Below are 15,453 nucleotides of genomic sequence, written 5' to 3'. Positions count from 1 at the left end.
GTCAAGACAGGATTTGAAGTGTAAGAAATTTCTTGGAGAAAATACCTGTGAGGGAAAATTGAGCCAAGAAAAGGAGAGTTAAGAGAGTCTCCGATCCAACACTGATCTGATCCCTGGGAAGGAGAGAGGGCAGGAAGGAAGAGTGAGTAGGAAGATTCTTAGAGTGCAGTGCAGTTCTAAGAAAGTTTTGTCCAGGTTGATGGGGAGTCCTCAAGCCTAATTAACCAGGTAAAAAATGTGTCTGCCTTTTGTTTCTCTGCCATACTTGGTGACTGGCCAGGAGCAGCCCATGTGAAGCTTAACGTCAGTACCCATGCATATGGGATGCGGAACACAGCACATGGGGTCATCCCATGGTATCTGTGTAGACAGGGCTGCTTTTACAATTTTGCATAGCTGCAATAAATTTTGTAGGCATTTGGAGTATTTTAGGATGGTAGAGGCAGTGAAATGAGATGGCAATAACAACAGCCATAATAATCTGCATGTATACATGCACCAAGCCTTTCCTAAGTACTACACACCTATGAAATCAGGTAATGCTTACAATAGCGTTGGGAAATGATACTATAAGCAAGACTTTCTCAATTTCAAATCAAAGAAACCCAGCTAAAATTAACTTGAGTAAAAAAAAAAAGGGGGGTGGGTAGAAATTATCTGCTCTATGATAGACTGGATAAAGAAAACGTGGTGGCCGGGTGCGGTGGCTCACACCTGTAATCCCAGCACTTTGGGAGGCCAAGGTGGGTGGATCATGAGGTCAAGAGATTGAGACCATCCTGGTCAATAAGGTGAAACCCCATCTCTGCTAAAAATATAAAAATTAGCTGGGCATGGTGGCGCGAGCCTGTAGTCCCAGCTACTCGGGAGGCTGAGGCAGGAGAATTGCTTGAACCCAGGAGGCAGAGGTTGCGGTGAGCCGAGATCGCCCCATTGCACTCCAGCCTGGGTAACAAGAGCGAAACTCCGTCTCAAAAAAAAAAAAAAAAAAAAGAAAGAAAGAAAAAAGAAAATGTGATGCATACACATTATAGAATACTATGCAGCCATAAAAAGAAAGAAGATGATGTTCTTTGCAGGGATATGGGTGAAACTGGAAGCCTTCTCATCAGCAAGTTAATACAGGAATAGAAAACCAAATACTGCATATTCTCACTTATGTGTGGGAGCTGAACAATGAGAACACATGGATACAGGAAGGAAACTACACACACTGGGGCCTATCAAGGAAGGGCGAGTTTTGGGGAAGAATATTCGGGAAAAGAGCTAATTCATGCTGGGCTTAATACCTAGGTGATGGGTGGTTAGGTGCTGCAAACCACCATGGCATATGTTTACCAAGAAGATACAAAACTGTTTATCATATAACACAATTTGTGTGAAACGTGTGTGTGTGTGTGTGTGTGTATGTATGTTAAAATGCATGTAATTTTTTTCTGGAAAGATACAGAAAAAAACCTGCACACGTACCTCAGAACTTAAAAGAAATAATAATTTTTTTTTAATTATTTTTTTTTTCCTCCTGGAGTTTTTGGGCATTAATTTTGATTCTTAAAAGTATTATTGAGAATATTTTCTATATTCATGTTCTGACAAATAAGAGGGAATAATATATCTTATTGAAATAAAGAATTAAAATATTTTTATTAAAAAAGTAAAATATTTTCTTTTGTTACTGAGGTTTCCTTGCATCTGTTTAAAATTTGACCCCCAAATTAATGCCTCACTTACTTCACCCTAGTCCTGGCCCTGCTTCAGGTCTAGCTGAATCCAGAGGTTCAAATGATCGCATCATGACTCAGCTCCTTTGGCTCTGCTTTTATTTGATTTGGCTTTATGTTAGGCAGGTGCTTTGTACATGTGGCTTTTAATACTCACAGTCTTAGATGATGGAGAGAGGCTGTTTCTCTTCTAAGCGCGCTTATTGATCTTTGAAAAAATATTCTACTTGAATCCATCAGAAACCTACGACACTCTGGAAGTTTTGAATGATAGGGTACCCTCTAATCCAGGAAGATGTAGAGTTTCTGAATTAATCCTCCTTTCTTTTTGGAAACTCAATTTTTTTTAAAAAAAATTGTGTTTGTAATTTTAAAAATCCCCATTAGAAGGTAGAAATAGTTTTATTAATAACTAAGTTGTCATACTGACTAGGCAAAAAATACAAAGTGTCCTTCATTGAGGCAGCTTTTTATGAAATATTAATATTTTTCTCTTTGTGAAATAATATGTCAATATCTTGTTAAATGGGAAAAAAGGAAGATACAAAACTGTGTTTATCATATAGCAAGCACAATTTGTCCAAAATATGTGTGTGTTTGTGTGTATACACACCCACACATATATATGTTAAAATGTATATGATTTTTTCTGGAAACATATAGAAAAAAAACTGATAACAGTGATTGTTTCTATCTTTTTTTTTTTCGAGACAGAGTCTTGCTCTGTCACCCAGGCTGGAGTACAGTGGCGCGATCTTGGCCCACTACACCCTTCACCTCCCGGGATCCTTAGCTACTACTCCAGGAGGCTGTAGGTGGTCAGGAGGATGGTAATAAATCATGGAATGCTAGGCAAGATGATGGCAATGTATGCTCCTTCAATTAGGTGACGTGAAGAAACATTAGAACAGTGACTCAGTGATAGTGTCGTTACCTCTTGTTTGCTCCTATGCTAAACCCCAGAGTCTGAAGAGCTTCCAAGTCAGTATTAGTAGCCAATGGAATGTTATATGGGTGCACAGGAACCAAGGGGCCAAACAGTTTTTCCATTACCAGAGGTAAGAGGAGGAACCCATTCACAAAATGAAGAACTGAGCTGCTGCTAATGTGGCTAGATTTGCTTCTAATAATTTCTTCCCTAGACTGTTTATCTTAGAAGTCTGGAAGAAACAGATTCTCTACCTTAGTTTTTATCTTTTTAAATATCTTGGGCTTTACTAGTATGAAAACAATTACCATTGGTAGGTTGGTTATTCAAGTCTTTCTGGACTAGTTAGGTAAAATTCTTGATTGGTATATTTACATCAGTGTTTCCTCCTCTTTATGGTTTTAAATCACCATAGGTGATTTTCTAACATCTTGATTCTAAGTCATAAAACTTAAGACACAGAGAAGAGCCAAAAAACCAATCTTTCTCATTTGTTTTGCAAATAATGCTAAAAGTAAGGGGTAAAAAAAGCTGCTAATCTATCCCTATTCAAAGACAAATGATTTTGCTAAAATTAGTTGACAATTTGAAAAATAAATTTAGTTCACATTACGAGAGCATAACCAAATGGAATAAAGAATTTAAAAATGAAGTAATAGAATAAGTAGAGTGTGTGTGTGTGTGTGTGTGTGTGTGTATTTGACATTTGATCACATTTATATGACCAATTGTGAAGGTTTCAGTGTATGCTGCTGCCAATGTCAGAAAAATATGTTGCTTCCAAGTGCAGGGGGACTCTATAGGGCAGGAATGCCTTGGTCAAAAAGAAAGGACAAAGGGTTATACACACACAGAAACACACACACTATGCCAGAACAAACCTTTACTATTTTTAGTAAATTTTATTGAAATATAACATACTTGTGGAAATGTACACAAATCATGAGTGTGGATAAATTTTCAGCAAGTGAATTTTACTGTGTAATTACATAAAACAAAATGAAGAAAACAATGGATAAGTTTAACAGTATAAACAAAACCTAAAACATCCATATGTCAAAAAATGTCAAACACAATTTGCAAATACATGACATAGGATAATTACCTTAATCTTTATTTTTGTAAAGTAAAAAACTCATTAAGAAACTTGAATATTACAGTTTAAAAATGGGAGCCCTGGTGTGGTGGCTCAGGCTGGTCTCAAACTCCTGACCTCAAGTGATCCGCCGGCCTCAGCCTCCCAAAGTGGTGGGATTATAGGAATGAGCCACCATGCCCGGCCTGAAACCCTATCTCTACTAAAAATACAAAAATTAGCCAGGCACGGTGGTGGGAACCTGTAATCTTAGCTACTCTGGAGGCTGAGACAGGAGAATCACTTGAACCTGCGAGGCGGAGGTTGCAGTGAACCAGGATTGCACCACTGCCCTCCAGTCTGGGCGACAGAGAGAGACTCCATCTCAAAAAACAAAACAAAAAAATGGTTAAGGTATACAAGAGGCAATTAAATGTATGAAAATAAAATCTCTTCTCTAGTAATTAAATAAATTGTCCATACTGAAGAAAACACATACTGCCCTATAATCTAAGGTGCAGGGACAGGCTCTTGTATGTATTTCTGGTGGGAGTATAAACTAGTTGTTTAGTGTGAATGTGGGGTGATGGTGAGGAGTGGGAAGGAGGTGGCTGTGTGTGGTTTGCAGTGGTTACCAGGGGCTTGCAACCTGTATAGGCACTTTTACCCAAACATTCTAATTCTAGAAATGTGCTTCAAGTAAATAATTGTAAAACACAAGCAATAACTTAAAATTTCTAAAAATAGAAGTTTGTTTAAATAGATTCACTGCTGCTTGTTTGGTTGGCTAAAAAAAAAAAATTGGGAAAAAAATTTTTTAAAGATAAACAGAGTGTCTAACTGTAAAGGTATGGTCTTCTTCAGCCATTAAAAGATATGGCCACTGGGCGCAGTGACTCATTCTTGTAATCCCAGCACTTTGGGAGGCCAAGGCCGGTGGATCACTTGAGGTCAGGAGTTTGAGACCATCCTGGCCTAAATGGTGAAACCCCATCTCTACTAAAAATTCAGAAATTAGCTGGCATGATGGCAGATACCTGTAATTGCAGCTACTCAGAAGGCTGAGGCAGGAGAACCGCTTGAACCCAGGTCACAGAGACTGCAGTGAGCCTGGGTTCACACCACTGTATTCCAGCCCGGGCAACAGAGTGAGACTGTCTCAGAAAAAAAAAAAAAAAAAAAAAGAATAACCACATAACTACTAATGAACTACCAAGGAAATACCCTTGACAAACGGTAGAGATACATATTCCCCCAGAACACCCACTAGATAAATGTATTAAATTACTAATGAATCAGATTACTATAATATCTCAGCACTGTTTGAAAGGGTTCACTGAATTCCAATTATATAAATATTAAGCTTTTATTCACCTGCCTAATGGGATCATCTGCCACTAGGGATCACATGATTCTTTTTTTCTTTTCTTTTTTTTACTGTCTCCAGTAATGGGTGTAAGCAACACATGATTTTTTTTTCCCCCTTTTTCTGCAAAAGGTGCTGCCACTGCCTCCCTGTATGGGAAGAGATGGAAAATCACCCTGAGCAGATCATAATGGCTTTTTTCCATACTGAGAGAGCTTGAGTGATGCCCAGGAGAAAGGTTAGAAAGAGGCATTTTGTTTAAGGGCAGCAGGCCGGCTGTGGTGGCTCATGCCTGTAATCCCAGCAATTTGGGAGGCCGAGGCAGCAGATCACCAAATGTTGGAAGTTCGAGACCAGACTGACCAACATGGAGAAACCCTGTCTCTACTAAAAATACAAAATTAGCTGGGCATGGTGACGCATGCCTGTAATCCCAGCTACTCCGGAGTCTGAGACAGGAGAATTGCTTGAACCCAGAAGGCGGAGGTTATGGTGAGCCGAGATCATGCCACTGACTCTAGCCTGGGCAACAAGAGCAAAACTTCATCTCTAAATAAATAAATAAACAAGCCAACAAACCAGCTTCTGAGCTGAGAAGTTGAGGCCATTTACATTAGTATAGTCTTCTGGGAAGGGAGAGACAGATACTTATCTCCCTGCTCCCCAAGCTTGTTCCCCAAGATTTGCTTCCTGGTAGATTTGTAGATTTGGACCAGGGTGGTTCCAACCAAGGCCCACATGCAAATAATGCAGCACAGTACCCAAAAGAAGAGGTGGGAGCAAAGATCTGGCTCTGACCTCCAAATCAGAGCCCCGAGGAGCTCTGCAGAGCTGGAGGAGTTGGCCCTGCAGTCTCTGCTATACCAGCCATCCTGGGCACCCTGCTTTTTGAGTTAACTATTACAGTGACTAGAAGGACTAGCTCTTTACAGTTCTCACTTGGGATTCTTGCGTCTCAGGGAATGCGTGTGCTTGAGGATCTACTGTGATTTTAAAGGGCTCTGAACCAGCAACCCTAATGATAGCAATCTCTACTTTGGTTCTCTGGATAAAGACTTTGAAGACAGAAGCAATACTTACTTCTCCACAATACTCATGGAAGCAATGCTCACTTTTCTTAGGCCCAGGCCAGTGGGACCACTGCTATGAATCCCATACTGGAACACGTCACATATATTACTGAAACAGCTGCAAAATAAATGTATTAAAGAACACATAGGCCAGGGGTTTTGGCTCATGCTTGTAATCCCAGCACTGTGGGAGGCCGAGGAGGGAGGATCACTTGAGGTCAGGAGTTGAAGACCAGCCTGGGCAACATGGTAAAACCCTGTCTCTACTAAAAATGCAAACAGCCAGGTGTGGCACCCCATGTTTGTAATCCCAGCTACTTAGGAGGCGAGGTGGGAGAATCGCTTGAACCTGAGAGGTGGAGGTTGCCTTGAGCTTAGCCCACACCACTGCACTCTAGACTGGGCAACAGAGTGAGACTTATCTCAATCAACAACAACAACAACAAAACCCAAAAACATACGGACAACTTTGTCATTCTACTGACCAAGCAGACACAGAATGACCTGTAACCCTAAACAATCACTCCAAAGGCTAATATCATTGAAGCCCTAGGAAAATGATGAATTCTCCACATGTCCTGCTGATGTACTTGAAACCAAAAACCACTGTGATCAAATATGAAGGCTTAGGATATGCAGCTGCCAGCGTCAGACAAATACTCTGCCTTGGAGCACAGAGAGGCTCTTCAGCACAGGAGTGCCTCGGTAAAAAGAAAGCGCAAAGGGTCAAATCCTTCCACTCAGGTAGCAAGAATGCAGTAGATGCTTGCTTAATGGAAGCATCATTTTCCAGGTAATGAGGACCTTCCATTTTCTTGCTGGTTTTCATGTTCCCAATTATGAGTACCTCTGAAGGAACTCAAGAATGACAGTGTTTGCAACAGCACTACATGAGGCTGAACAAGTCCTGTTACTCTTAAGTGATCATATAGTCTGAGCATACTGCAATGGGACAAGGAGTCTTTATTTTGGCAACTAGATGCTATAATTATGCTTATTTTAATTTCAAAAATATAAAATAGAATTAATTTCAAAAATTGAAATAAAAATTCAGCATTTAAAAATAATTTTGATTGAAAACTGTGATATTCCTTAATTCTCATTTGCAGTTTCCAAAAGATAACATTTTTAAAAAATATAAAAATTGTTCATGTTTTGATCTTTCACGTTTCTTTGATTTCCACATTTTGATGAACATAACAGTCAAATTTTGTATACTTTGTACATGCTCATCATCAAATTTTGTACACTTTGAATATAATTACATTTTATTATTTTTTGAGACAAGGTCTTACTATATTTCCCAGCCTGGTCTCAAATTCCTGGGCTCAAGCAATCCTCCTGCCTTGCCCTCCCAAAGTGCTAGAATTACAGGCATTAACGACTACACCCAACCATGTTTTATTTTTTAATTCTCAATATCATTACTGTTTATAGATCACAAATTATCAGAAAATCATAAAATCAACAATAAAATTTGCGTTTTATTGCAATGAGGATGATAAAAATCAATTGTTATAAATAATAACATTTATATATTAAATGTCTCTGTTTTTGAAACAGCAAACAGAGGATGGTATCCTGTTTTTCCCCTTTCTCTTCCTCTAGTTTCTTGTATGCACAGGAAAAAAAAAATGGGATAATGGTGAAATTATCTCTTTAATTTCAAACAATATCAGCCTTGCTCTCATCAACCAGAACTTTTAAATTGAATTAATTTTAAGAGCTTGATTTACCAAAAATACTCTTTTAATTTTCTACTTCACTTTCTTACATTTCTCCTTCTAAAATGAATACTATAGCAAAGAATGGAAAGGAAGCTTAGTGGGGCAATGCAAATACCTTTAGGAGGCATATATGATGTACAAACAACAGGAAGTGGTTACCTTTTGGTGCATTATTTTTCATAGCATTCTTGGAGCCCACTGTAATTCACACCTATGTAAATCTGTCAACAGTACTCCTGATAGGAATGTAATTTGGGAAGGGTTTATGGAAAATATGCAAGGTATATTCAGAGCATTATAAATAATAAGGGTAGCAATTGCATAGCTAATTTATATTGAGTTCTTCTTTTGTATTGGCACTACTGTTTTATTTATACATTTCTCTAAAATGTAGTAGAGAAAACCAAAGCCAAAGCTAAAGCTATTCAGTATTTTTTATAGTGTCAGAGCTAGTAAATCTAAGTAAGGTGCAAACCCAAATAATCCTTTTTTCCTTTCTTTCGTTCTTTCTTTCATTTTTTAAATTATACTTTAAGTTCTGGGATACATGTGCAGAACGTGCAGGTTTGTTACATAGGTATACACATACCATGGTGGTTGCTCCATCAATCCATTATCTACACTAAGTATTTCTCCTAATGCTATTCCTCCCCTTACCCCCCAGTGTGTGATGTTCCCCTGCCTGTGTCCATGTGTTCTCCTTGTTTAATTCCCACTTATGAGTGAGAACGTGCAGTGTTTCTTTTTCTGTTCCTGTGTTAGTTTGCTGAGAAGGATGGTTTCTAGCTTCATCCATGTCCCTGCAAAGGACATGAACTCATCCTTTTTTTTATGGCTGCATCATATTCCATGGTATATATGTGCCACATTTTCTTTATCCATCTGTCATTGATGGGCATTTAGGTTGGTTCCAAGTCTTTGCTATTGCGAACAGTGCCACAATAAACATATGTGTGCATGTATGTGTCTTTATAATAGAATCATTTATAAAGCTTTGGGTATATACCCAGTAATGTGATTGCTGGGTCAAATATTATTTCTGGTTCTAGATCCTTAAGGAATTGCCACACTGTCTTCCACTATGGTTGAACTAATTTATACTCACACCGAAAGTGTAAAAGGATTCCTATTTCTCCACATCCTCTCCAGCCTCTGTTGTCTCCTGACTTTTTAATGATGGCCATTCTAACTGGCGTGAGATGTTATCTCATTGTGTTTTGATTTGCATTTCTCTAATGACCAGTGATGTTTTTTCTTTTTTTGGGGGGAGGAAATCTCACTCTGTCGACCAGGCTGAAGTGCATCTTCGGCTCACTGTAACCTCTGCCTCCGGAGTTCAAGAGATTCTCCTGCCTCAGCCTCCCAAGTAGCTGGGACTACAGGCATGCGTCACCATGCCCAGCTAATTTTTATATTTTTAGTAGAGATGGGGTTTCACCATGTTGGCCAAGATGGTCTCAATCTCTTGAGCTCGTGATCTGCCTGACTTGGCCTCCCAAAGTGCTGGGATTATAGGCATGAGCCACTGCGCCCAGCTGTGGTTGTTTGCTTTTTCTTGTAAATTTGTGTTAAGTTCTTTGTAGATTCTGGATATTAGCCCTTTGTCAGATGGATAGATTGCAAAAAAGTTTCTCTCATTCTATAGGTTGCTTGCTCACTCTGATGATAGTTTCCTTTGCTGTGCAGAAGCTCCTTAGTTTAATTAAGTCCCATTTGTCAATTTTGGCTTTTGTTGCCACTGCTTTTGATGTTTTAGTCATTAGGTCTTTGCCCATGCCTATGTCCTGAATGGCATTGCCTAGGTTTTCTTCTGTGGCTTTTATGGTTTAAGTCTTTAATACATCTTGAGTTAATTTTTGTATAAGGTGTAAGGAAGGGGTCCAGTTTCAGTTTTCTGCATATGGCTAACCAGTTTCCCCAACATTATTTATTAAATACGGAATCCTTTCCCCATTGCTTGTTTTTGTCAGGTTTCTCAAAGACCAGATGGTTGTGATGTGTGGTGCAATTTCTGAGGCCTCTGTTCTGTTCTGTTGGTCTGAGTATCTGTTTTGGTACCAGTACTGTGCTGTCTTGGTTACTGTAGCCTTATAGTATAGTTTGAAGTCAGGTAGCGTGATGCCTTCAGCTTTATTGTTTCTACTTAGGATTGTCGTGACGATGTGGGCTCTTTTTTGGTTCCATTGAAATTTAAAGTAATTTTTTCTAATTCTATTAGGAAAGTCAATGGTAGCTTGATGAAGATAGTATTGAATCTATAAATTACTTTGGGCCATATGGCCATTTTCACAATGTTGATTCTTCCTATCCATGAGCATGGAATGTTTTTCCATTTGTTTATGTTCTCTCTTATTTCCTTGAGCAGTGGTTTGTAGTTCTCCTTGAAGAGGTCCTTCACATTCCTTGGAAGTTGTATTCCTAGGTATTTTATTCCCTTTATAGCAATTGTGAATGGGAGTTAACTTATTCTTTGGCTCTCTGATTGTCTCTTATTGGCGTATAGGAATACCTGTGATTTTTGCACATTGATTTTGTATCCTGAGACTTTTGTGAAGTTGCTTATTAGCTTAAGGAGATTTTGGGCTGAGATGATGGAGTTTTGTTTATACAATCATGTCATCTGCAAGCAGAGACAATTTGACTTCTTCTCTTCCTATTTGAATACCCTTTATTTATTTCTCTTGCCTAATTGCCCTGGCCAGAACTTCCAATACTAAGTTGAAGAGGAGTGGTGAGAGAGGGCTTCCTTGTCTTGTGCTGATTTTCAAAGGGAATGCTTCCAGTTTGGTTTGTCCTAAATAGCTCTTAATATTTTGAGATACATTCCATCAATTCCTAGTTTATTGAGAGTTTTCAGCATGAAGGACTGTCAAATTTTGTCAAAGGCCTTCTCTGCATCTATTGTGATAATCATGTGGTTTTTGTCATTGGTTTTGTTTATGTGATGGATTATGTTTACTAATTTGCATATATCAAACCAGCCTTGCATCCCAGGGATTAACCCAACTTGACTGTGATGGATAAGCTTTTTGACTTCTCTACAAATGGAGTCATAATATACATTCTATTTCTAAATACAATTATAATTAAAATTTACAACCTGGCCAGTCGCAGTGGCTCATGCCTGGAAGCCCAGCACTTTGGGAGGCTGAGGGAAGAGGATCATCTGAGGTTGGGAGTTCAAGAACAGCCTGGTCAACATGGAGAAACCCCATGTCTACTAAAAAATACAAAATTAGCTGGGCGTGGTGGCACATGCCTGTAATCCCAGCCACTTGGGAAGCTGAGGCAGGAGAATCACTTGAAGCCAAGAGGTAGAGGTTGTGGTGAGCTAAGATTGAGCTGAGATTGCACTCCAGCCTGGGCAACAAAAGTGAAACTCTGTCTCAAAAAAAAAAAAAAAAAAAAATTACAATAGAAAAGAAACAAGTGAAATGAAAGACAATTTGAATTTCAAAATCAGATTATATTTTCTCAAGTAAATGTTAGGTGAAATAGAAAAAAAATCAGAACATATTTCTTTGCCAAAAGAGATACTATTTCCTAAAAGATTTATCTTAACAATGAATTTGTGAAAAATAGAGATGAATTGGAGACAGTGTGTTTATTTAATAAAATCTTTGCATTTTCCCTATCAATTAACAGTTTTCTAGAAAAAGATTGAAGACCTTAGCATTCCTGTAATTCCTTTCAACTTTGTTATTGACATTATTATTATTTGTATATTGTGTAATTTTTAATGTATATTTTTTGCTTTATTGATACAAAGTAGAAATTTTAATAAATTTCCATAGGAACTTTGTGTCATTTCTCCAATTTAAAACAGTCACTCAATGCTCACTGCCAGTTTTTTTCACTTTAATTTCTGTTTTTGAATGTTTGCTTTGATTAATCTCTTAATCAGTTGGTCTTCCCTAACAAGTAATTCTTCTTTTTTTCTTTTTGACACAAGGTCTTCCTCCGTTGCAGGCTGCAATGTGGTCCTGCAGTTGCGTCTCACTGCAGGCTTGACCTCCCCGGCTCAAGCAATTCCTCCTGCCTTGGTCTTGCAGAGCGCTACGATTACAGGCATGAGCCACTGCGCCTGTCCTAGTTCTTTTAATGAATCTTACATTGCCTAACATTTTACACTTCTACTCTTGCATAACAACTTGTCTGAATATGCTATTCTTGAGTCACAACGAATATTGTTTAATATTTTTGGTCCGTGAGCTATTTCCCTTCTAGAGGATTGTTCTAATTATCTGTTGCTGTGAAACATATTACTGGAAATTTTAGTCTCTTAACACAACACATCTTTATTATTATACACAGTTTCTGAGGATCAGGAATCTGGGAGCAGCTCAGCTTCAAGGTGTGACATAAGGATCTCTCATGAGACTGCATTCAAGCTGTGGGCTGGGGCCACAGTCATGTCAAGGGCTGACCAGAGCTAGAACTTCCACTTCCCAAGATGGCTCACTCATGTGGTGATTGTTGCAAGTTAGTTTCTCATTAGCCAACGAGAGATTGCTTGCGAAAGATTTCAGTTCGTTATCATGCTGACCTTTGCACAGCAGCCGGCTTACACCAGGGTGACTGGCCCAGGGGAGAATGAAGTGAAGCAGGACAGAAGCTACAGTGTGTTTTATAATGTAGTCTTGGGTGAGAAGTACAATCACTTCTGCAGGATCCTACTGGTCACACAGATCAACCCTGTTAAAATGAGAAAGGCGACTACACAAGGATGTAAATACAGGAGGCATGAATCGTTGAAGGTCATTTTGGAGATTGGCTACCATTGCCCTTTTTTTCCTTCTGGCATTGAGTATTGCCACGGAGAAATCACAGTCGGCCAAAGTTGTCGCCCTTTGGTGGTAGTTTACCTGGATGCCTGGAAAAAAGTCTTTATTTTTGAACCTCATTAGCTTGTCTATGAGTTGAATGTTCTAAATCAAATTTTCTTGGAAGTGATATTTTGTTCTGCAGTTTCAGTTTTTGGCTCATTTCAGGGATATTTCTTGAAGTGTATCTTTGAATAAAATTTTTTTTACATTTGTTGAGTTTTCCTCCAGAATATCAGTTATACTTAGATTATTTTTGTATTGAATTCCTTTAATCTTTATCTTTGTCATTCTGCCTTCATTATGACTATCTTCTTACTGACCATCAGTTCAAAGGTTTTATACTAATATTGTGTTGGTCCTTATTTTTTTCCTTTAGGACTGCAATATTTCACTTTCTTCAGAATGTCATGTTATTTGATCATTTTATCTGAGAGATTTACTCAGCTCATGTTTTTGTTAAGCTATTTTATAGGGTAAAACAATCGTTAAGATACTTTATTCTGTTCTATATAATACAGGGCCCTAGCTATCTCCCACTATGATTTGGTTAAACTAACTAAAGTGAAAATATATATAAACAATATTAAAGTGAAAAAAATATATAAACACTTTATAACTTTCAATTCTTATAAATCTGAGGCACTTGAAAATAAGTGCTTTTATTCCTCTGCCCTTGTGAACATGACTAAGTAGTGGATGATACTTAAATAACTAATAACTAAGTAACTACATAGCCCCTTCAGTTCTGAGATATAAATAGGAATTTAGAAAAGACAACCTGGGTGCAGTTTAGTGAAAGAAAATTGTCATTGATATCTAATACCTTTTTTACCTTTACATCCTGCTTACAACAAATTTTTGTAGATTATTGAAATTTTTTCATTGGTATTTTGCCATACTAAATATCATTTAAAATAAGTAAAACCAATAGGAGGGAGAAGTTTGGGATATCATTTTAATTCCTAAGTATTATACATGTAATTGATTTTTACTTTGTCCATTTTATGTCCATTTGCATACCTATCTATCTATCTATCTATCTATCTATCTATCTATCTATCTATATCTAGTATATATTTCCATAATTGTTTTAGGGCACGGTGGCTCACATTTGTAATCCCAGCACTTTGGGAGGCCGAGGCAGGCAGATCATGAGGTCAAGAGATCGAGACCATCCTGGCCAACATGGTGAAAACCTGTATCTACTAAAAAGTACAAAAAATTAGTCAGGCGGGGTGGTGTGTGCCTGTAGTCCCAGCTACTTGGGAGGCTGAGGCAGGAGAATTGCTTGAAACCAGAAAACGGAAGTTGCAGTGAGCCGGGATAGTGCCACTGCACTCCAGCCTGGCAATAGTGAGACTGAGTCTCAAAAAAAAAAAATAAATAAAATAAAAATAAAAAATAAAATAAAATAAAATAAAAATAAATAAATAAAAATAAATTGATAGATATGTATATGTATTTTAAAACACTCACACATAAACATAACTCGGGGCACGTTAGAGATACTTTCTTTCTTTCTTTTTTTTTTTTGAGACGGAGTTTCGCTCTTGTTACCCAGGCTGGAGTGCAATGGTGCGATCTTGGCTCATCGCAACCTCCGCCTCCTGGGTTCAGGCAATTCTCCTGCCTCAGCCTCCTGAGTAACTGGGATTACAGGCGTGTGCTACCATGCCCAGCTAATTTTTGTATTTTTAGTAGAGACGGGGTTTCACCATGTTGACCAGGATGGTCTCGATCTCTTGACCTTATGATCCACCTGCCTCAGCCTCCCAAAGTACTGGGATTACAGGCTTGAGCCACCGCACCTGGCCTAGTGATACTTTCTAACATCTACTTTTTTTACTTATTGATACTGAAAATTTTTTATACCAGAACATATTTATTCAATTGTTTTTAAAAGTATCATGATTTAGTTACCCTGTTCTCTGCAGACATTTGTTTCCATTCATATATGCATATATGCTGCACTGCCTCAACACTTATCTTTGTTCATATACCTATGTGTGCAGACATGAAAGTAGGTCTACAGGACAGTCTTAGGAGTAATTAATAAAATTCTTGATGCATGTTAGATGTGACTCGTCAGGCCCCTTTCTGTAAGTGAGACTTTACTGGTGTCCATTGAAAGTGGGTGTATTAGTCTGTTTCCACTGCTGTAAAGGAATGCCTGAGACTCAGTAATTTATAAAGGCAAGAGGTGCTGGGTGCAGTGGCTCACGCCTGTAATCCCAGCACTTTGGGAGGCAAAGGCGGGTGGATCATAAGGTCAAGAGATCAAGACCATCCTGGTCAACATGGTGAAACCCCGTCTCTACTAAAAATACAAAAAATTAGCTGGGCATAGTGGTGAGTGCCCGTAAGGCTGAGGCAGGAGAATTGCCTGAACCCAGGAGGCAGAGGTTGCGGTGAGCTGAGATCATGCCATTGCACTCCAGCCTGGGTAACAAGAGCGAAACTACGTCTCAAAAAAAAAAAAAAGCAAGAGGTTTATTTTGGCTCATGTTTCTGCAGGCTATACAGGAAGCATGACGCTGGCATCTGCTTCTGGTAAGAGCTGCAGGAAGCTTACAATTATGGTGGAAGGTGAAGAGGGAGCTGGTATCACATGGTGCAACAGAATGAGAATCACTCATTATCATCTGGAGGGCACCAAGCCATTCATGAAGGATCTGCCCTCTGTAACCAAAATGTCTCCACCAGTCCCCACCTTATGAGACTTGGAGGGGACACACACCAA

Source organism: Callithrix jacchus, chromosome 21 (assembly GCF_049354715.1).
Source record: "Callithrix jacchus isolate 240 chromosome 21, calJac240_pri, whole genome shotgun sequence".
In the NCBI taxonomy this organism is placed as follows: Eukaryota; Metazoa; Chordata; class Mammalia; order Primates; family Cebidae; genus Callithrix; species Callithrix jacchus.
This window is presented reverse-complemented; position numbering follows the sequence as displayed.